This window comes from Diachasma alloeum, unplaced genomic scaffold (genome assembly GCF_001412515.2).
Source record: "Diachasma alloeum isolate Michigan unplaced genomic scaffold, Dall2.0 Dall_scaffold_00188, whole genome shotgun sequence".
Lineage (NCBI taxonomy): Eukaryota > Metazoa > Arthropoda > Insecta > Hymenoptera > Braconidae > Diachasma > Diachasma alloeum.
The window spans coordinates 358,753-384,019 of NW_021680354.1; the positions used below are offsets into that span (position 1 = coordinate 358,753).

Sequence of the window (25,267 nt, forward strand, 5' to 3'; positions counted from 1 at the left end):
GTGGGAACAACTAAAAATAACTCGAATTTAGACCACAAACGTCTTAAAACAAGAGCCAAAAATGTCTTAATTTCAGACACTAATTTTTTGAGTGTGTAGGGTTTAAAATAAGCAAAATTCGCTAAAAACGACGGCGAAGACAGCTTTTAATTTCAAATGAAAATTCCAACAATAAATTTTCGCTCCCCGATTACGTAGATTGTACAGTAATTTTTATCTGACATTCCACAATTATTTTCACACTTTTCAAAAACTTTCGTAACGCAGAGCGAGTTAGAACTGGAAGCTCTATACCTCCTTCATTTTTATCCTTCCACGAATACCCCGTTCACCGATATTGAGAGCGAGCCTGTGCGCCTCAACGTTTGCATACTGCAGCTTTCATTAGCTGGCAAATAATGTCCACAGACGGATGGTAGAACCGGGGGTGCGGGGATTGGCTCACTGAAATGCTTCATTTCGCTGTAAAAATAGAGGAGAATATTGAGAGAGGCGGTAGCATGGTGATGTGAGGAAATTTTGTGAGGCAGGCTGTTGATTGGAATTTGTTATAACATCGAAGTTATCTTAAATCACGAAAAACTGAATCAGACATACTCGGAGAGTGAAATGATGCATTCGGCAGGAGAAAAGGTCTATTTAAATGATGGCCGCGACTATTCGCACCATTGCGTGAGTTACTCCCGTACACTCCATACACTCCACGCATGCGTGAAGTTTGTGTGTTTCACGCAGCCGAATTTTCATACTGCTGTGTATTTCACGCAGTTGAAGTTTCATACTACTGTGTGTTTCACGCAGGTGTATTTTTATACACCTGTATAAAACTTCAACTGCGGGAAACACACAGGTGTATAAAACTTCAACTGCGGGAAACACACAGGTGTATAAAACTTCAACTGCGGGAAACACACAGGTGTATAAAACTTCAACTGCGGGAAACACACAGGTGTATAAAACTTCAACTGCGGGAAACACACAGGTGTATAAAACTTCAACTGCGGGAAACACACAGGTGTATAAAACTTCAACTGCGGGAAACACACAGGTGTATAAAACTTCAACTGCGGGAAACACACAGGTGTATAAAACTTCAACTGCGGGAAACACACAGGTGTATAAAACTTCAACTGCGGGAAACACACAGGTGTATAAAACTTCAACTGCGGGAAACACACAGGTGTATAAAACTTCAACTGCGGGAAACACACAGGTGTATAAAACTTCAACTGCGGGAAACACACAGGTGTATAAAACTTCAACTGCGGGAAACACACAGGTGTATAAAACTTCAACTGCGGGAAACACACAGGTGTATAAAACTTCAACTGCGGGAAACACACAGGTGTATAAAACTTCAACTGCGGGAAACACACAGGTGTATAAAACTTCAACTGCGGGAAACACACAGGTGTATAAAACTTCAACTGCGGGAAACACACAGGTGTATAAAACTTCAACTGCGGGAAACACACAGGTGTATAAAACTTCAACTGCGGGAAACACACAGGTGTATAAAACTTCAACTGCGGGAAACACACAGGTGTATAAAACTTCAACTGCGGGAAACACACAGGTGTATAAAACTTCAACTGCGGGAAACACACAGGTGTATAAAACTTCAACTGCGGGAAACACACAGGTGTATAAAACTTCAACTGCGGGAAACACACAGGTGTATAAAACTTCAACTGCGGGAAACACACAGGTGTATAAAACTTCAACTGCGGGAAACACACAGGTGTATAAAACTTCAACTGCGGGAAACACACAGGTGTATAAAACTTCAACTGCGGGAAACACACAGGTGTATAAAACTTCAACTGCGGGAAACACACAGGTGTATAAAACTTCAACTGCGGGAAACACACAGGTGTATAAAACTTCAACTGCGGGAAACACACAGGTGTATAAAACTTCAACTGCGGGAAACACACAGGTGTATAAAACTTCAACTGCGGGAAACACACAGGTGTATAAAACTTCAACTGCGGGAAACACACAGGTGTATAAAACTTCAACTGCGGGAAACACACAGGTGTATAAAACTTCAACTGCGGGAAACACACAGGTGTATAAAACTTCAACTGCGGGAAACACACAGGTGTATAAAACTTCAACTGCGGGAAACACACAGGTGTATAAAACTTCAACTGCGGGAAACACACAGGTGTATAAAACTTCAACTGCGGGAAACACACAGGTGTATAAAACTTCAACTGCGGGAAACACACAGGTGTATAAAACTTCAACTGCGGGAAACACACAGGTGTATAAAACTTCAACTGCGGGAAACACACAGGTGTATAAAACTTCAACTGCGGGAAACACACAGGTGTATAAAACTTCAACTGCAGTTGAAGTTTTATACACCTGTGTGTTTCACGTAGTTGTATTTTTATACACCTGTGTGTTTCATGCAGTTGAAGTTTTATACAGGTGTATAAAAATACAGCTGCGTGAAACACACATGTGTATAAAAATACAGCTGCGTGAAACACACAGGTGTATAAAACTTCAACTGCGTGAAACACACAGGTGTATAAAAATACAACTGCGTGAAACACACAGGCGTATAAAAATACAACTGCGTGAAACACACAGGTGTATAAAAATTCAACTGCGTGAAACACACAGGCGTATAAAAATTCAACTGAAGTTGCACAAATTTAAACGCTCATTTCTTATATAAAAAGCAGATGTCACACGTTTATTCCTAAATATCTGAAAGGGAAATCGCATACATGATGATGATGATACTGATTTTGTTGATAATATTGATCTTACTAATGGTGCTGATGATGTTGGTCTCAGATTCTCAATTGAAGTTTTCTTGGATTTTTTTTTATTTTAAGGCCTCCCATTCGGCACTCTATCCAACCCTATGCATGCGGCTGTGGATTCTACGCTGTACCGCATTGGCACTCCTATGGAACATGGAAGTAGCATGGGGAAACCACAGAAAACCCATGCCGGTACAGGCGGTTCCTCTATTAGCAACCTCCCGGTCGCCGGAGCCTTCTGTTGAAAAATTTGGTTCCGCGGGGAATCGAATTCACAACCTTTCGCATACTAGACTTGCGTCTAATCCACTCGGCCACCGACGTCGATAGTTTTCTTGGATTTTGACGAATTTTTTAAGGACTCTTAATAGAAATTTCTATGGAAAATCCTATAGATTTCTATGGAAAATCCTTTGCTTTCTGATGCATGTTTTCATACCTTTCGTCGTATCTCCTATTGATTCTCGATGGACATTTCCATCCCTTTGCAATAAAAAAAATCGTAGATTTTGAATAGAAGTTTTCATCGGTTCCCATGAATTTCTCTTTAGTAATACTATAGAAATTCGTATACATGAAAGAACATATTGATTCCAATCAACTTAAATAATAACGTGATGAATCATGTAAAATCTGTCAAATTGTCAGGCGCAGGGAGCGCGGCTTCGATCTCGTAATTGAAACATCAAAAGACACCGAGTTATAATTTTTTAATATAATTTTCTGTTGCAGAACTGCAAACGTGACCGCCATTTATTTCTTCACCATTGAATGTGGGTAAGTGAAATACGTCTGATTTTCTTTTCTTATTTATGTCACGGCTACGTCAAAAGTGCGACTTATTGCTTTGTTGTGCGTGCAATACATTGCGTATTATGACCTTATGCATTAAACAATTACGAAATGCGATATATAACCTCTAGGGCGAAAAAAAGGCACCACCAGCGCCGCTGGTGGGATGAATAGAGAACGTCGCGAGCACTATGCTATAACGAAAGCGGCAATGTGCAATGGCGTTCAATCCCGTTGACGTTGTCGTTGGTTACCAAATGGTATTTTTTGTTGACATAAAAGAGTATTATTTGTTGAAATAAAGTTTATTATGTTCAACAAATTAAAAGAAGTATTATATGAAACTTGTGGAAGACAGTTTTTTGATTGCATTTGAACAATAATCTTTTATGTTTGAAATAGCTGGGCTTTTCTTCAACCAAAAATTATCAATAAATTGTAGAAAACTTCTTTTCCATTCAAATAAAATTGATTATGGAGTTTGAAGATGATTATAGGATTTGAAACATTATTATTTATCATTCAGTGATAATTTGGGTTTTCTTCAATGAGTTTGATTTTCCTTCAGTGACTTGTGAGTTTGCTGCACGAGCCGAAGGCGTAATCACTCTCGTCATAACCTGTCACTTATCGCCCTGATATCACAATGTATTATTATAGATATTGAATGTGGAAAATGAAGAAATTACAAGTTCGATGGCGACATTAGTGGCCACATGAGTAGTCTGCGGCTTCAGGGGTCGTCTAAGCTAAGCAGCGTTTAGTTTGGTTAGTATTTAGATGGATGTGCGCTTAGCCCTACCTCCTAGTGCGGAACTGCTACCGTCAGGCGCGAATGTAGAGACCTACTGTACCCGTCTATCACACTGACTATCCTGCACTATCGGCCGGCTGTAGAGCTGGGGTTTTCCATGGTTTCGGTTGGTTTTTAGAAGAGTAGGACAGGCATAGGGGCTGTTCTACTTAGTCCTACAGCATAAAGGCTGTCCTACTCTGAAGTGGGGCGCCTACAAAACTGTAACGGTAGTAGGAAGGAAACACAATTAAGGTATTCATGGCGTAGTCAAGGAAGGTTGAAAAAAAGTCAAGAAATTGATGATTTTTTAAATATATTCTTTGATTTTTTCAAAACCCTTATGGAAAATCCCAGATAGCCTAGGAGAATGGGTGAAACACAGGATTTTTTCTAAAAAATGCATTTTAACCCGGGCTCTTATGGGAATTCGAGAAAAAAATGTTAAAAATAGAAAAAAAGTTGCCATTTACCTGAAATTTCGCACTTGGATGAAGCTTTCAGGGAGGAACATAAAAAAAAATCCAAGTGGCCTAGGAGAAATGTTTAGAAGGGATAATTAAAAAACTCATGAAAGATAGGAATTTTGCGTGCGCAACTTAAAATAGCGACAACGTCGAGGTTATATAGGGCGCGTTTCGCAATCGACTTAGTAGCAGTAGCAGTACTGTAACCCTATCTAATTTCGCTTAACTGCAGCTACAGTAGTTGATTCCGAAACGCACCCATAGATCGTGAAGGGGTAAGCGCGGCATATACGAATGGAGTTGTGATGATACATTTCGCTATGGGAAGGACCATAACAGCTGAGTGAATCAGTCCGGCCAACTTGTACGTTGTCACTTTTTTTTATCCATATGAATTATTTTCCAATTATCCAAAATACAAGCTAGAAAAATCAAAGAAGGCTTGAAATATGTGGAAAAAAAAGAAAAGTTATTAAAAAAATATTTCGAATACAAAAATGGTCAATATAGATTGAAACTTTGTGATTGAAATAACGTTATTTTTTTCGTTTCGCGATTGGTTTTCTGCGAGAGAACAATAGATTTCCCTCTGTCTCACCTTCTACATACCCACTCCGCTTTAAATACCTTAAAAGAAAATACATCTTCGATATTCGACCTATCACCAGGAATTAAACATTCCAAGAATAATCTGCTTCATTCTTCCTAAAAATATATCGTAAATTAGTGTACATAGTATGGAAATTGATGCGTTGAAATATTGTCGTTCTTACACCATGTCGCAAATATTTATGGGAGCTAAGGGTCAAGTCTCCCTCGCCACTTTTTTTTATTTACCTAAGGGAAGCAATCACATCCACTCTATACACCGTCCCCATCCCTTGTGTAACTTTGTTACCCGGGGATCAGGCGAGGTCACACACAATGCTCACGGTAGTTCCACAGGTCAAGGGGCAGGGAAAATAGAGACACGCGAAATCTGTTCCGGTGACAAGTTTGAAAAAAGTTTCTTTCACAGTTGAATCAATACTTCCATATTTCAGAAACCTTACCATACGCATTGGGAAAAGAAGTTGTTCAAACAACAACAAAATTACTGGGCCATTTGAGGGAATATCATGAGCATACTTGTATAATCATCTCGTTAATGAGTGATTTTAGACAGAGAGAAAAACGAAGGAGATATCAATTTTTCTCAAATTTACATAATGATAAATACAAATTCGTCATACAAATTTTAATTTTAAATTATATATGGACAGCATACTAATGGTCGAAAAGCTGATAGCAAAAGGTATGAAATTCATGTGAATAATTGAAACTTACATATTTTTTTTTTATCTATTGAAACCAAATTTATAACTTAGCCGGCGATACAGTTATGCAGTTAATAGTTATTAACAATTTACTTATTTAAGTGCGTTTTACGCTGCTATTTTGATAGATATAAAAAATGTTTGAAACAAACAATGTTTTTTGAAAATGAACGAATAAAATGAATTTTGATTTTTGAAATGTAAATATGGGCCCTAGGGGAGGGTGTGCCTATACCGCCCACCTAAGGGGAAATGCCAGTTTTATCTTTTATATTTCAACTTGAGTATAAAAAACATATTTGTGAGACTTCTTTAACTATTGAACTCGTTATTTTCGAAGTGTAGACACCTAATTCTTCTTAGAATGCACAAAATTGATTGAAAATAAAAGAGAGAGCCTATTGAGCGGTACTACCCGCCGTCGAGTAATACCGCTCGGCACGATTCCAATGCCTCTCATAGGGTTTTGCGTGTATCGCTCGCGCCACAACCTAACCTGTACTCGAGTGTTGTCGAGCAACTACATGGCCGATCCTATGAGCGGTATTTTCGGCTCCGCTCGGCGTCAACAAAATTGTTGATAATTATTGACATGAGTGCAGTTTTGAGTTCGAATTGGTCTCAAATTACGCGCGAAAGTACCACGAATCGAATAACCACAGTTTAATATGAGGATTTAGCGTTTGAAACTATCAAAAACCTCAATTCCAAATCCACAAATTTTACACTGTAAAGACCTTAAAACTTCGTTAAGTGTTTTTTCATATTTAAAGTGGTAAATTAAGTGAGATTTTTCCGACAATCACATCCTATCATGACATTCTTCATGATCAGTAACAGAAAGAAATTTTCAAGTTGATGGTTGTGGAGAAAATCGGGTGAGCGGTATTACCCGCTGAGCGGTACAGGCACACCCTCCCCTATACTCTAGGGCGTATTGAAAATGCCAAATCTTGGTCAAAGTTTACAAGTCTCAGAAGAATGAAAAAATAGTATATTTATTATCTGTCGACGCAACTTTTTTGTTTCAAGGTGTTTCTTCCAGAATATTCTATCTATTCGTTTGACTCGGAAGGCCCTATGGGTGCATAGGACACTACACGCGTCAGAGGTAACATCACCGCCCAATTGTTACAAACTACAGAGAGAAAAAAAATACCAGAAAAATTACTGTGCTTGCACGGTAAAATTGCTTCATTTGGACGAACTCGGAAAAATTACCGTGCCAACACAGTAATTTTTCTGGTATTTTTTTCTACGTGTAATTTTTCACAAAAATATTTCAAAAATCAAAATTCATTCTGTTCGTTCAATTGCTACGAAAATGGTTTGTTTTAAACATTTTTAATATAATAAATAATGAACCATTTTTTGATTGAATAATGAAATTGTTAATAACTATTGACTGCATAAATTACCAATTCCGTTTCAGCACATCGAAACGCATAAAATATGCAAGTTTCAACTGTTCACATGAATTTCATACTTTTTCCTGTCATCGTGCGCTCAAAGAAATGAAAACCACTGGCGATAACCCTTCTGAAACACCCATAGGGCCTTCCGAGTCAAACGAATAGATAGAATATTCTCGAAGAAACACCTTGAAATAAAAAAGTTACGTCGACAGATAATAAATATACTATTTTTTCATTCTTCTGAGACTTGTAAACTTTGATCACGATTTGGCATTTTCAATACGCCCTAGAGTATAGGGGAGGGTGTGCCTGTACCGCTCAGAAATGCTCAGTAAAAATTGGGGAACTCACAATTCGCTCACCGATTACGAAATCGACTCAGACAATTTAAGTGACGGTATCGTAATTTTTCACAGGAAATTCAGATAAAAATTACGGAATGCTCTGGAAAAATTCCGTGACAGTTCTGCAAAATTTCCTACAACCACATTTCGCTTCGGAATTACGTAAAAGATACGTAATTTTTATTGAATATTTCTCTCCGTGTATAAAGTTGAAATCAGTAATTTGTTTATAGAACCTAAAACTTGACCTAGTTCCTAGACCTAGTTCCTTCTTCCCTGTGAATATTCAATGTTCCACGAGAAATATCGGTCTATTTGCTTGTCATTTTCAGTGAAAACAGAAAATTCAAAGACTTGGCATGAATTTCAAACAGATTTAGCAGTTAGTTCGGACCACGCGGATTCGCGAGTTGGGGATATGAGACGTTTTCTCATCATGCTATTGCAAATCCCTCAATTAAATTTCCAAATTGTCGAAGAGAATGCAATTTTGTCGCTGCAATTTCCACAAAACTCGTTCATTATTTTTAATCAAAAGACTTGATGACGCGGTAATGTATGATAAAAGTGAAATTTCGACAGAAACCACTGGCAATAACCCTTTTGAAAGACCACCACCTCCATTCATAAAATATCCCCTGGGAATGTAATAAAGTCGTCACTTACATAGCAACGAGTTGAAATGCAATTTCATATTATACTTGGCGAGACAGAATCAGTTAGAATGCTGTTAACCTTGCCTTTGTATCTCCTACATATTCGTACACAACCTCCAGGAAAAGGATGAGAGGAAACGAGTTGAAATAGACTGGGATGCAGACGTGGGACGTCTCTCGTTTTTTAGAAAATAAAATTCATGGGAATGGGTTACACGATGTTAGTCATTACATATATGCAGAATATAACAATATTCTTGCAACGACGCTCAAGTCCCTTTGAATTGCACGCGACTACCCTCTCCCCACCCCCAACAACAAGTCTCACTATCTCACTCTGCTGATTTGCAAATTTCTCAACTGTAACGACTGTAACACCCCCGAGGTTTCGTGCATACTTGACTCGTTCTTGGTGGCGTGTGCTGAGCATGAAAATTCGTCAGATTAAATTCAAAATTACGAATGCTGGTAATAATTTGCGGGAAGTCATAGAAAGCATTGAAAGTCTGAAATTTTCGAAAAATTTCATAGAGGAAAAAAGTTTCTAGGTATACAGAGCAGAACGAAGACCTTGAATTGAGATCGGAAGTATCCCAAATGTAAGATTCGATCTGAATAAAATATCTGCGTTTTTGAAAATTATTTCAATTCAGATCGTATCTTACATTTGGGATACTTTCGATTTGAATTTAAGATCCTTGTTTTCGTAGGGTGATTTTCAAAACCAAGTTAGAAATTTTAAGAAGCTCACTTTTAAAAAATTTTGTCTGAATTTGCCGTGCTAAATGCCGGAAATTTTTATCGTGTTGCAATTCCACTGAAATTTCAGGAAATTTTGTCATTAAAAATTTAGAATTCCATAGAAAAATCAAACAGAACTGTAAGTTTTCGTTCCATTTCTCCCTGAAAATGAATAGAAAAACCAGCAAATTCTGGTAAATATATCCTTGAATCTTCAGGACAGTGTATGCGATCTACAGGGAAAAAAATCATGACATTTCAGATTTCACTGAAAATTCAATGCAATTTGACCCTGAATATTCATATTAGATTGGAAATCCAAACAAATTAAGAAATTCTCGCCTTTATGCTCCTTAAAATTCTGGAATTTTAGGGAATTTTCAGTGAGACCTGAAATTTCATAATTTTTTCCCCCTAAATCGCGTTCAGTGTTACTGTTCTGAAAATTGGTAGTAAACTGTCTATGAAATTTCATCTTTTTTCTAACTGTGGTCATGGTTCCAGAGGGTATTGTATTGTCACTAAGAAACTGGTTACTTAATTTCCGAAGGCAAAAAAATTAAATTCAGTACCAAAACCCTTTCAAATGGGAAGAGTTCATCAATTTAGAACTGTTGGACTCACTATTAAAAATTTTTGGCTGAAATTTCCAGTATACTTTTTGGAAATTTTTATTGAATTTAATTACCATGGAAATTTCAAGGAATTTCATTATTGAAAATTCCGAATGTCGCGGAAAAATCAAAAAGAACTGTAAATTTCACTTCCATTTTTCCCTAAAAATTAATAGAAAATTCCGGTAGTTCTATTCTTGAATTTTCAGGACAGTGACACTGAATCTGCTGATAGACTGATTCATTTATTCACAACAAGATTCGTTAACTATTAACAAATATTCATTTGGTTAACTTTACCATTCAACTTTACCATTCGTTAATATGTTAGTAACGAATAACATATTAACTATTAACGAATAGTTAATAGTAATGGAATGGTTAATTTACTATCAACGAATATTCATTTGGTCAACTTTACCATTCGACTTTACAATTTGTTAATAGTTAACGAATAGTTCACTTGAAAATGGAGAATCGAGTCAAACAAGGCTCCTCAAATATGCATTTGTTAACTATTAACGAATAAACATTTGGTGAGACCGAATAGACCCTCGTCTCCAACCAAATCCATTCGGTTACAATAACTGATCCTTTCTATCAATGTGCGATTTATGGACAAAAAATCTTGAAATTTCAGATTTCACTGAAAATTTATTGTAATTTGGCACTAAATATTCATATTAGATTGGAAATTCAAAAAAAGTTATGGAATTCTTGGAATTTTACTGAATTTCCAGTGAAACTTGAAATTTCATGATTTTTTCCCCCTAAATCGCATTCAGTGTCACTGTCCTGAAAATTAGTAGTCAACTGCCCATAAAATTGCATTTTTTTCGAACAGTGTTCTTTTCGCCTGAGTTCTGGTAAAAATCTCTGCAATACCAATACGATGCATGATTACTACACCTCAGAGGTAATGTTTAATCGAATTGTCCTGTGCGAAAAAAATCATTTTTCAATTTTCAAGCATTCCATTTATTTGTTACCATGCAAACAAAAATCTAATTCCACGAAGGTTCATAAAATTTTCAATATATCCTATCAACGCGTAGCGATCTGCCTATTTATCCCCGAAAACGATGTATGAATTTTGGAAGTCAGAGTATACAACGAGTAACGATGGTGCAAAATTTCACCACCCAAAATGTACAACGCTGCATTGTGTGCTGAATACGGTTATCATCCATGCCGTATCATTTATTTTATTGACAAAAATACGTCGGCAATTTGGTTTCCATCGTATATATCGTGAAATACAGAAGCAAGCGTTGAAATATGCTCAGTGAGTGATAGTTAACAGAAATGAGCAGTGTATTTGTTCATCGAGCCATGCCAACAACTTTAATCTATATAAGCAACATCGTGCAATTAATTCAAATAAATAACGCATTGTGAAGAGCAAAGAACTGAAAACAAAAGCACAGCTTTTCAACGAATTATATTCACTCAGTAAATTTTACACGTACCTCTGAATAATTTCCAATTTATTCTGGGGAAGAAAACCGATAGCGGTGGTTTTTTAAATTTAAACTTAGCAAATTGCATTCGGGGCTTTCGTGAATTTTTGTTGAAAAACCAATTTCCTGTGGCATTAAAATCCATGTGAGGCCATTGTAAAGTAGAACGAGAACTTGGGGTGTGCCGGTTGTGCTTGAGGCTTCTCACCGCATTTTTGCATGAATATCGAGGGGTTGGTTTCCAGAGGCCGTTATAGCTATGGACAAGCCAGCCCGCAGCCAACCCAGGACTTGAACTTCGTGCCAGGGACTATCGAATGGTGCCTGAGAGCCATTGGCATCTCGCACCCTCTCCACGACTTTCATTCCATCTTTCTGTGTTTTTTATTTTCTTTGCCTTTCACAGATGGCTTTGCACATCCAACTTCTCCATAACCCGGGAGCCAGCGTCTCGTTGACAAGTGCCTTATCTCCTCGAAATTTATTTCTCCAAGATAATATTATCTACACGGCAGAAACTGATGTCTGCATTTCAGACATTGGAACGCGTCTGAATTCATCGAAGTACACTGAGAGAAAATTCAATGGTAATTTCAACTACAAGGAAATTGTCAAAAAAATAATAGCTACGGTAACAATAAACATTGTAGATTCAACTATTACATTAAAGTGAAAATTACACCATAATGTTGATGACACTATTTGACATAGTAAATCGAACGATGAATCTTAGTTTCATCTACAAAGTTTATTGTTACTGTAAATATAATTTCTTTAACAATTTCCTTGTAGTTAAAATTACCATGGAAATTTTTCTTAGTGTAGCTGCACCCTAAGGAGGTTATTTTTCAAATAATAGATTTTTAAAACTACAAACAACTACCCGAAAACTCGATGAAATTGGGAATCGTAATTCTTTTCGCCGTTTAATTGCCGTTTTCGTTTTTATAAATAAAAATGGGTAAAAACATCATGAAAAGTATTGACAATTGTTTAATCACGATTTATCTTTTCGTTTTTTGGATTACTAGGCGAGACGCGCGCTTGGCTCGCGCTAGCCAGGTTGGTTGAGATCGATATATGTCGTCATTTGTTTGAAGGAACTTCCGCAGTAAATTTTGGGGCTATGGAGTGGGGTTCCGACACTCCGCTCGATCCTTTGGAAAAAAATAATGAAATGACGACAATTTCACGGGTATATTAATATTTCGGCGTTTGGGTTTCTTTGCACTTATTATTCATGATTAATCCATTCCAAAAAAATTTTATTCCGAAATATTATTTACTCGAATTTTTTAAGAAATAAAAATTTTCATGAGAGATTTGACAACCACGGATTTTTGTTCGACGCAGTTGGTGTTCTTGTGTCGCGATAAAATCATGAAAATTCTATTTTCGCCCAAAACTCTTATAAGTTAATGGAACAGGGCCACAATTTGGCAAATCAGGTATTATTCGCGATTAATCCATTCCAAATAATTTGTATTCCGAAATATTATTTATTCGAATTTTTTAACAAATAAAAATTTTCATGAGATTTGACAACCACGGATTTTTGTTCGACGCAATTGGTATTCTTGTGTCCCGATAAAATCATAAAAATTCAATTTTCGCCTAAAACTCTCATAAGTTAATGGAAAAGGGCTACAATTTGGCAAATCACGTATTATTCGCTATTAATCCATTCCAAATAATTTTTATTCCGAAATATTATTTACTCGAATTTTTTAAGAAATAAAAATTTTCATGAGGAATTTGACAACCACGGATTTTTGTTCGACGCAGTCGGTGTTCTTGTATCCCGATAAAATCATAAAAATTCAATTTTCGCCTAAAACTCTCATAAGTTAATGGAAAAGGGCTACAATTTGGCAAATCACGTATTATTCGCTATTAATTCATTCCAAATAATTTTTATTCCGAAATATTATTTATTCGAATTTTTTAACACATAAAAATTTTCAGGAAATATTTGACAACCACGGATTTTTGTTTGACGCAGTTGGTATTCTTGTGTCCCGATAAAATCATAAAAATTCAATTTTCACCTAAAACTCGCATAAGTTAATGGAAAAGTGCTACAATTTGGCAAAGCAAGTGCCATTTTAAAGCTGATTTAATAACCTTTCAATTGAATACAATAAATGTATGGTTCATAAAAAAGGAAGAAAGACTTGAGCATAGAAACCAAAGGAAAAACCTTGGTTACGGACAGGGATTTTTCTATAGGGAATAGGGGATTAATTATATGCGTCTATAATCGCCGAGGACTGCGACAGAAATAGACACAACAATGGCCTCCCACTTCTCACACCATCGCACAATGTTGCCACGAGTATTTTTAAACTAGACGATTGAAAAACTTCATTGATATTGTTAGTTTAAAAAATAATTCATTTCAATGTCTAAATAAAACGTACCGTGGAGGTACCAGTTATCCGACAGTCTAAGAAGAATCCCAAGGTAAAATTAGTGTATTTCATTACCCAAGTCGAAAATTATTGGTCGAGACTTACACGGAGAGAAAAATTCAATAAAAATTACCAGAAAAAAAAGTAAAAATTACGTTTCGAAACGTAATCCGCGAGCGAAGTAAAATTCAATAAAAAGTGTGAGTCGGAACTGAAATTGTACGAATCGTCACGTAAATTCTACGATTTCTTCCGTAAAAATTAATCACCCGTTTGATGACTCACCGCTGTGGGGACAACAAGTCGTTCTGTAATTTTTCCCCAACGATTGAGAAATTTTACAGAACGGAACGTAGAAATAACTCACCAGTTTCAAACAAATTGTTGAACGTTCAAGAATTTTTTATTTTGGAGGCATAATAAGTTGGGAAGTTTCTGTAAGATTTTACTTCTTCGGAAAAAATTACGTGACATTTTCTTACTTTGTTCGGTGATGAACCTGAAAATTCACTGAACGTTTCAGATTTCTTCTCTTCCATTCCTATAAGAATTGCCAGAAAACGACTCCCCATTGTGGATTACGTGCATTGTTCCGTATTTTTTGTTGAATATTTCTCTCCGTGTAGGATTCGATGAATGGCCACTTGACGTTCGGCCGACATTTAGCCGTGAATGGGTCGCCGAGACTTGGTATGCCTATCCAAAGTCGACATTTGGCCGTGAGTGGGTCACGAAGACTCGGTATGCCAATTCTAGGCCGAGGCTTGGCTGATTCAACAGCATCGGCAATTCAATTCCGGGATATATTTTCCGACGAAGAACACAGAAAAACTTGAAAAATTTAAAGGCAATATTTCATATGTAGAAATGGTGCATTCGCTCATATAACACTATGAGAATAGCCCAAGCTGCATTGCCTCCGGCCAATCGCTTCACGACTCGTTTCCCCGTAAAAAAGATCGCTCGTTCAACCTGAGTGATACTCAACAATGAATGCATACATGCATATACTCGAAAAATACACCCTCCCTCTGGATGACCTGACCCGTCACCCCCATGGTTTCGGTTCCAACAAATTTATTTCACTTTGAACATGAAAAATCTAAAAAAAAGAGTTGTGAGTGAAAAAAAATCGAGAGATCACCAAATGTGGGGTAGAATGCAGTCATCCAAAATTCATAACGATTCCTCTCTGCGTGGAATTTTATTAGTCCCATTTTATCGGCCTTCTCGTGCAATTGATTGATACGTTTCTATGGTTCAAATACAATTTTATAATTGTACAAAAATTTCAGGGGATTGGGGTTTTACCAGCGAGTGGATGGAATCGTTGGGATTATTTTTCTCTCAGTTGTGGTTATGCTTCACAATGGCAAATAGCATGGCAGATGAATTTTTAATGATTGTGGCGGATTGACAATGGAAAAATGGGATTGTAATCGATAAAGATATAGAACTGCAGACTTTATTTGCATTATTAATATGTCAATGTGATGGAATGGCTACAGAGCAACACGCAAAATGTAAATCAGTTATTGTTCATTTGGTTTGTGTGGTAAGGGGCCACGTGGAAAACCACAACCGCATCTGTGCACAGGAATAATGACTTTTTTTGAAGTGACAAGAAATACGTATAGTCATGATGGAGTGGAGACCACGGAAAAAATTAAATTGAAGGGTGTGAAGAGCTAATGGCACATTTTACCAATTGCACTGGTAGACATTTCGTGAAATTTCAGTCACAGCGTCGTCTAAATTTTCGATGTTGGAAGGTTGAATTCAATATCAATTGAAAATGTTGACTAAATTTCTCGTTCAACTTAAAAATTCAAGAAAATGGGGTTTTTCGTGTTCAACAATCATTGATTTTTTAATGAAAGCTTGATTTTCCAAACTCATCGTGGAAATTGAACATCACATACAATTCAATTTTCTATAGATTGAGAATTTTCAAAATTTCCAAGGTTTTTCAATGCCGCATGGACCTGAATATCTAAAATTACTTGAATATTCAAGAAATTAACTGATTCGTCAATGCAGAAATATACAGAAATTTAATGTAACTTCGTCGTTGTTAAAAATTTCAAGCTTTTTCATTTGGAATTCCGAGCGTAATTTCCTAACAATGTATAGACTGATCATTCAGCGTTAAAATTTAAATCATTTCCAAAATTCAGTCACTTGCCAGGGGTACAAGAAACAAATTGTGTATTAATTCAGTAGCGAAGTGGTAAAACGGTTTAAGTCGACTTATCTCCCAGATGAGTTTTTGAAGAATAGTTGCGAATCTAAAAGAAATAGCGAAATTTTCGTAATCACATTTGTTATAGCTCTCAATCGGCTCTACAAAAAAGGTTATAACAGAAGATTTTCTATCTCCCTTAGATTCCGAGATTTTCTTTGCAAACGGGCCAATAGACAAAATTGACATACCGTTTTACCACTTCGCTACTGAATTCATTCTCCCATTTAATAAAGATAATAAAATGCAATGAAAATGGAAGGATAATCAAACTACGTATTTGCCTTTGCCGCATCTTGAATTGTCAATGGAGAATAATATTGATCGAATCTCATATCAATCTCGAGTCCTTAGGAGGCAGAAGTTTTTGTCGATTATGAGTTCGGTTTTGTACTTTGAAAATTGTATTTTTATCGAGGTTTCTCATCTGATTCTCGTAACATTAAAAAAATCTAAATTATTTTTTAAACTTAGATTACAAAAAGTTTTTTTTCAATTTATGAGATTTTGATTAAATTTTTCATTTTAAAGAGAATAAACAATATTTTTGGGTCTTCAATGGATATTTTCAACGAAATTTTTTCGTTCTTTTGATTCAGCATGATTTCAACTGGCTCGCCCCGGAGCAGTGCTCGAAAATCGCCAATAAAGTTTATCGCATTAGATAACTCTTTCGGGCCAAGCGGAGGAAAATTGACCATTTATCTCGCATTTTTCGCCTCGATATAGCGTCAGGAAAGACCTAGAACTGAATTTAGGATTACTTTATTTGTTTGGTAATTTTTTCTCAATTTTTTTCTCAGAATATTCATGTTTTGATTAAAAATTAAAGTAAGTTTGAAAATTCTCCCCTCAGTGCTGCTCAAAAGTTTGGAATTTTAAATGAAATGTTTCTTCTGGAAATTAGCATAAAACTAGTGCATGGAATTTCGATTTTTTTCTCCCAGTGCCCTACAGAAATAGTTATTTTTGTCATTCATGCCCGTTACGTGGCGTTTTCGTGGTGTGTTTTAGAATCCGTAAGTGGGATTTCCCAGGCCATGGGCCGGTAAGTAAAAACTAGCCCCGATTTCATGATTTAACGGGCCATGGCCTGTTAAGTAAGACGTCAAGTGAGTCCCTCTTACACTATAGCTCGTGCGGCTGAACTATAGTTTGCCACCAAAACCCAAAATTCACGAGAAAAATCGTAACAAATTCCGTTAAACAAAATAGCGAAATGAATTTCATTATACCCGACAGTGACGAAGATTATAAAACATATGTCATCACGTAATCTCTTGATTTATTTTGTAGTAGTTGAATTTTACCTTGTGACACATTCTAATTCATTTTTTCATTCTAGATCGGTCCGTTAATTTAGAATTTATAATTTATCATTACTCTCTTTTTTCAATTTTGTTTATTTGGTCTTTCTTCAGTGGGGGGGGGGGGGGNATTAGAATGTGTCACAAGGTAAAATTCAACTATTTGTGCTGACGTACTTGCTGCGTCGTCACTGGTATTATTCACTTCACTAAAAATGTCTTGTGACTCCTCTTCGTCATTGTCGGGTATAATGAAATTCATTTCGCTCTTTTGTTTAACGAAATTTGTTACGATTTTCCTCGTGAATTTTGGGTTTGGGTGGCAAACTATGGTTCAGCCGCACGAGCTATAGTGTAAGAGGGACTCACATCACGTCTTACTTAACAGGCCATGGCCCGTTAAATCGTGAAATCGAGGCTAGTTTTTACTTACCAGCCCATGGCCTGGTAAATCCCACTTACGGGTTCTAAAACACCACGAAAACGCCACTTAACGGGCATGAATGACAAAAATACTATTTTTAATTGTTTTATTCGAGAAGTTTGGATAGTTGTCCTAATCCAATTTGATTAATATGAAAATTTAAGGTGTTTCATGTTTGAAGGCAAAATAATCAAAGCAAATTTGAAACATTCATAGATTTCGACCTCAAAAAAAAAAGAAATTCGGATGTTTCTGTATTCCCTGTAGCTGCTGTGAGACTGAAATTACTTCACTTTCAATCAGGGAAATTTTCATATCTCCCAAAAAAATAATAACCTATTGAAAAAAAAATAGTGAGCGATAAATTAAATTGTGCTTGAAAGTACGTAGAAGTTCCAGAATTTTTCTACATTTCATGAGGAAGTTGGTTGAAAAAATTATTGTTTGAAAAAAACGTATTCATTGTGGCTAACATGTAGCAATTGCACCTTCACCGTGAGTGACACGCAATTCGAATGTCAATATAATCGCTGAAGTATCATAGGAGAAGTATAGGTTAGACCATAGAATGCATAGAGAGAAAGAGAAAACACTCTGCAGATTTACCAACTCGAAATAATCATAGGAATGATCCGTGCGGTATTGCTATGTCTCTAATGGATTTTAATAATGTGCCAATAATTGGAATGTTCAAAAATTAGAATTTTCTCGGAAGAGAAAACTCCAATTTTTTCTTCTCTTACGAGAAAATTGAAAATCTTTCTCACCCAATTTAATTAACAAATTTGATAATTGAAAATGGTTAAATCTCGAGGGGCTGGCAACTTCTCAATCAGGTGGCACAGTGATTCCCAGAATGGGATGATTTCCTGTGATTTCTTGAATGATTTCTGTAATTTCTCAATAATAATTGGAAATCATAATTTCTCTTGATTTTTCGTGATTTCCATGATTTCTAGTAGATTTTGATGATTTCTTGAAATTAAAGATTTCTTGAAATTAATTAAGGATTTCTTAATTTCAAGAAGAACATTAAGAAATCCTTAATTAATTTCAAGAAGTCATCAGAATCAACTAGAAGTTTAAATAAAAAATTTAGGTTTCACATTCATCGATGATTTGTAATTATTTCTGAAATCATCTGATTTCTTTATGATTTCTGGTGATTTTTTCCTTGATTTCCAATCGAGTAGTCCAGTGATTTCCTAAGTAACCAGCCCCTGGTTGAATCTATAGTGTGGCCCGTACCAAACTGTAAAAGATACTTGGATATTTTTAAGTGAAGATCTTGTATGCAAATTTCGGGCATTTGTTTATGACAACTGTGCTCAGCACAAGTAGTTTTTCTCCGCAGCTTCAAAACACATGTTTCATCATGTTCAATAATTTCGAGTTCATGGCAAACATATTAACGTGTATTACTGTTTCATAAGCAATGAAGGCTCCGAGTGATACCCCGGTAAAATCAATGATGAAAGCCAACGAGATACGCAGAGCACAAACCCGGGAATATTCCTAAATTGTAACACGGCTTTTGACAGTTTGGGGTTCATACTGTGTACGGGCTTATCATTTCACCGAGATGAATGTTAATTATATGAGGATGTGTGACAGCTTGGTGGGATATGTGGGTGAAGTTTACTTTTGGAAACTGAGTCTGATGTTAATGAAGGAAGTTATTTAATTTTCGAGGAGAGACGTTTGAACGATCTGGGAAAAATGATGGGTTCCGGTGATTAATTAATCTGAATATATGTTCAGTTCGTCAGCACCATACAGTTTTGTAGATTCTACGATCATCTGGGAGATGAGTGCACTGACAGAAAATTTTTTAAATATGTAGACCATATTTACTTGGAAGAAATCATGAGACAGAATTCTGGCGACCATGAATAAATAAATTTATGTTATTGAAAATGGGAATAATCGAAAAAATGTTGGGAAAGAGAAGAGAAAAGTTAAAAGAATTCACACCTGACGCGGCCGGAGGCTGACGGCTGTGTGGGCACATGGAACGCAAGCTTGACGGCAAGGAATAAATAATTAATATTAAATGTTGGGCGCCAACTAATTTTATTGACAAACTAACTAACGATAAACGAAGTGGAAATAATCGAAGAAATGAAAGATGAATTCGATTGCAAAGTCCCAAATAAACCAGATGAATCGTGAATTGAATATGACCAGGAAATATAATTCGACAAAAAAATAAAGTCATTACTTACAATTTTTATAATCGAACTTTGCTGAATTTGATGACACTAGAAGTACCAAATACACACAGTTTCGACGAAAATAAAAATAATAATTAACCAATTGTTTCATGCTAAAATAGAAATAAAGTGATCGTAATAATGAAAAGACTATACAATAGCAAGATATTATCAAGAATGATTTATTTCTGTACTGCTTCTCACGATTTCTCGTCTGGGAATTGGTATTACATACTTCCCAAACTCGAAAACTTGAAAATCACTACAGAAAAATATTGTTCCTGGGCTGTTGCGATGGGGTTTTTTTAAAACTCGCCTACGGCTCGGTGCCCAACGCCACACGAGTAAAAAACCTCATCGCAACAGGCCGGAAAAATACTATTTCGGTCATACGACTTGCTGCTTCGGGCCCGGTATCCCTTCTACAACTACTGAAATCAATATTTCGACACCTGCGTGATTAGACGAATCAGGAGTGCTGTTGAGACATATAATTCAAATTTAATTTCGAATTTCCTTCATGTCAATTTCTTTAGTTTCGACTATTTGAATATTTCGGGAGCATTGACGATCGTGTAAAATATTTTCCTGCTACAGTAAATTATTTTGAATGGCTTAAGGATATCCAAGTATCTTTTACAGTTTGGTACGGACCGCACTATAGATTCAACAATGTCCAATCATCAAATTTGTCAATTAAATTGCGTGAGAAATATTTGAAACAATATCATGAATTTTGTTTCAAATCTAACTTTTTGGATCAACTTTTGGGTTCAATTGTCTTGGGATATACCTTAAAACTCATAGTACAGTGAAAGCAAAACGACAAAGCTCTCAAACAAGTCTTACTTGTGCCAAGAAAATAGTCTTTTGAAAATTATAAAAAAAGGATTTTTGTGCCAAACATGCAGAGAGTGCGGCGGAATGAAAAATTCTTGTCGCAAAAATAGATTTAGTTGTTTAAAAAAAATGGCATCCTCTGTACAGTCAAATAATATCATTTCTAGTACTACTCGTTCGTTATTTTAATACTCCCATACGTATTTTGCTCCCGAAAAATATTTGTTTTATGCGAAACGAGGGATTGTAGTTTTTGGTTTCGGCTGTCTAATAATCACATACAAGAAAGGAATCCTTCAATGAAACAATAATAATGATATGATAACAATCTTGTAACTTGGGGACAAAATATTTGTTGACAAATTTTCCTCTATGTGAGATATTTTCATCCTGAAAAGGCACCGTCTGTTGTGAATTATTTGCCTCTTCAGCCAAATATTTCGTTGCTGTCAAAAGCAGAACAATTATTCACGTTTGAGACTTTCAAATTCGAACCGAACAAATTCTTTTTTGGCAATTTTCAACTAGCGATTTTGTTGGCCCAAACAAAACTTGTTTGACAACGTGTTTGTTTTTCTTTCGGTGTAGTCTCCTCTTAAAGCATGAGACCTTTCTCGGGCCACGTGAGTTAGGAGAATTAAGAGATTGAAGAAAAATTACCTGTCTCAAGTGCATATGTTTCAAATATTAGAATCTTTTTCTCGGTGTAAGAGATCCTTTTAGAAAGCTGACAGAATTAGTCTTCGAAATCATCCTTTTTTCATGTACCCTAGAGTCATTAATTACCCGGACATTTCTCTAATTACTCACTTCAGCAAATTTCAATCTTTTCGATTTTATCATTTTTTTCTTCATTATTATTGAGTACATGTTCGAAAACCGTAAAGCATTCCTGCATGCTGAAGGGAAAACAAATTGGCCAATCGACATTCAAGTTATTGGAGAATCAATATTCCATAATGGCACTTGGATCCTTGGCTATCTCAAGAATCGTTTGATTAAAAAAGTTTGCCGTCCGTAAGTATTGACTGAGAACTCCTATCAGTGGTCCCATCTCCCCACCCCACATACTTACAATTCATTATTATACTAATTTGTGAAAGGAAGGAGAATTGATGAATCAAGAGTCTTATTATGGGAAAAAGTCGCTAAACCTTCAAAAATTGTGACCACAGAATTTGTTCTCAAAATTGTTCCTCATATTGCGGTTTTATTCGCGATAAATTATGCCACGATATTGAGCTCGTATATGCACAGATCCACGTAAATCAGCGGGCCCAAAAAGCCCATGCTTTTTGGAGATTTTTGTTTCAATTTTTTTCTGAAAAGATGGCAATTAGACAAAAGTTTTAAAAAAGAAAAATTGAAAAATATTGATAATTGAGGGAGTTATGATTTTTTGGAAATAGTTAGTTTTTGTCCAAAAAAAATTATTTTTTCAAATTTGCCTCTCGTTCCGCTCGCCAAACCCCATATGACCCCCATGACCCTCGTGACCCTTATTTAGACCCTTCATTTCTGACACTTAATTTTGGAGTCTTAATTCCGAGTACCAAATTTTCATCACCAGAAGTCGGTTTGGATTGTTATCATATGGAGAGATATAAAGACCCTTATTTTGACCCTTCTGACTCTTAGTTTCTAACCCCCATGACCCTTATTTGAACCGTTAATCTGACCTTTGCAATCCTTAATCTGACCCTTGTGAGCCTTAATCCAATCCTTGTGACCCTTATTTAGAACCTTAATCTGACCCTTGTTACCCTTATTTGGCCCCTTAATCTGACCCTTCTTCTCGTGACCCTCACGACCGTTATTCTGACCCGCATGACCCTTATTTTGACCCTTGTGATTCTTAATTTCGAGTATCAAAATTTCATCCCCAGAAGTCAATTTGAATCTTTATAATGTAGAGAGATATCAATGCATCGTCTCATATGTTGTACCATTTTCATCTCATTCTTACTCATATAAAACTCCATCTTACAATTTTTTTTTTCTTCTCTCCATCTTTCTTTTGTAAACCTGTAACTACATTTCCGGTCTGTTAACTAATGCTTACATACAACTTCGTAAATACCTGGCTGAAGGCTCTCGACCGATGGCCGGAACTTCTGGAACTTGCAACAAATTACGTTAAAAATAGAAAAAAATAATATGCAGAACATATTTATTGGATCCAAATAAACTTTATTTTGATTCAACTAAATCATTTTTCTGAACGTATCTTTAAAACATTAGAACCGAGATCATTCATCGTCTCATTCGCCGACAGTTCTTCTCATCTCGCATCGATATTTTCGACTAGACGGAGAGAAAAATTCAATAAAAATTACGAGAGAAGTCCCGTAAAAATTACGTTTCAAAACGTAACCTGCCAGCGAACTCGAATTCCATAAGAAGTGTGAGTCAGAACTGAAACTTTACGATTTGTTTCGTAAAAATTCGTCACTCGACTGCTGACTCACGGCGGGGAGAATTTTTAAGCTCGAGGCACGTAATTTTTCTTGAACGATCCTGAATTTTTACGGGGGAATTTTTTATTGAAAACTGACGAGATGAAAAAATCTGAAACATTGTTTTTTATAATTTATTTATTTTTCATAAAAAAAACATACAAAGGAAGAAATGAAAGGTAATTTTAAAGAATAGAAATTGAATTTAATCCCATACTTTGAGGATATATTTTCCGTTCACAGACCTTACGATTTTGGTAATAAAGGACTCCTTAACATGCTCAGGCAACAAAAATAACCCCTTCCTTCTCAACTTTCTTTTAATGTAATCGTAGTGTTCATAGAGACATCCAGCTATAGGAATCCTTCGATCATTGGCTCTCCTGTATTCTCTATAATAAACTCGAGGATTCTCGCCAATGAACACCTCGCTGATTTGACGAGCCCAGGTCTGGAATTGATTTTTCGTAATTCGAAAAGATCTCAAAGAGATTAGCCCTTCCTCCCTGTATACTCTATCAAATTGCCTGTCCTTTTCTCTTCTAATTATTGTCCGACTGAGTAAACTTCTTGAAATTTTCTGTAGTCTCCCCTCATTTTCGTATGCCTTGATAACTGTTTTAAAATCCGTATCATCTAAAAATTCTTGAAATAACGGCTAAAATCAAAAGAAAAAATCAGACACATTTCAGAAATTTTTCAAGAGGAGCTAGCCACTTGCAACTCTCAAATCAATCAACTTACGTGTTGGGTAATCTCTGGCCTCGCAAAATAGCCCTCTGCAGCCTTAAAAAATATTTATTTTCGACTATATAGATTTTTTATTTTCAATTATGAAAATGGAAATGAGAAAGGAATACTAGGAATATAATAGTATACGGAAGAGTACAGTTCATTGGGATTAGAGTCAAAGAATGAAAAAAACACCACGACTGATTTCGAAGAAAATAAAATAGCGACAGAAATGCATGCAAAGAAATATTGATTGAAAAAAAGATATAAATGCTTAATGAGATGTCCAATTTCTTCTCTCGCTGCTCAATTTCCTTACCATGATTTTATGAACTGGAAATTTTTTTTAAAAAACAAAACAGATTCAGTCGTGCACAATGAAAAAAAATGAAAAAAACCTTTATCACATACATGAATTGCTGGTGGGAGGGAATTTGTAAATGGATCAGGGGACAAAACCTATTCAAAAAAACACTTTTGACTTGACACCAAGGAATAATTATTTTAATTCAATAATTAGTTGCACCCACGTGTTCACCATGCTTGGAACACGTGAGTATTTGAGGTTAGAATGCAAGGATGCAAACTATTTAGCAAAGCCGGCCGTAGAGTAACCTCTTAGATAACTGATTATTTGACAAGTGACCACATATAAAAATTATACTTGCAATTAATAATTCCTGATCCTGATTATAATTCTGTCACTTTTCACTTCCAGTATTGCTGCGATTTCCCTGTCTGCGATTTCACGATCTCCCTGTCTCGAACTTGCCGAAAAGGTCCGAGGATGTTCGACCATCCACGATTGGGGGTAAGAGAAGGGATGACACAGTGAAAATTTACGGAACGTTCCGTAAAAATTTCCCGCCAGTTCCGTAAAAACTTTGAAGTTCTACGTGAATTCTTACGGCTCGAGCCGTATTGAATCGTGAAATGTGGGTTAAATTTTCCAACTTGTCATTCCTAGGGAGAAAAATTACGTGCCTGCCCCGTACTTTTTCAGTTACAGACCACAGAATTTACTGAATGTTTCAGATTTATTATTTTTCAGTCCTTTAAAAATCAACTGAAAACGACTCTCGCTGGCAGATTACGTGACTTGTTCGGTAATTTTTCTTGAATTTTTCTCTCCGTGTATCCCGTCATCACTAATTTCATGATCACTTCCCCTCTCTCTGCATTGGAGACTCGAAATAGAGATAAAATGGTTGTGACCCGTTCATGTATTCACGTTTGGCGTCAGTGATAACTCTCGCCGCAA

At 36.0% G+C, this 25,267-nt stretch overlaps 1 long non-coding RNA gene across 1 annotated transcript in view; it reads left to right on the top strand.

The window, feature by feature from the left end:
• LOC107048374 overlaps positions 1-25,267 on the top strand; it is a 211,233-nt gene that overhangs the window by 93,915 nt on the left and 92,051 nt on the right. The window contains exon 2 of the long non-coding RNA XR_001461678.1: positions 3,516-3,560. This is a non-coding gene — a long non-coding RNA (uncharacterized LOC107048374). The remainder of the gene's footprint in view (positions 1-3,515; positions 3,561-25,267) is intronic.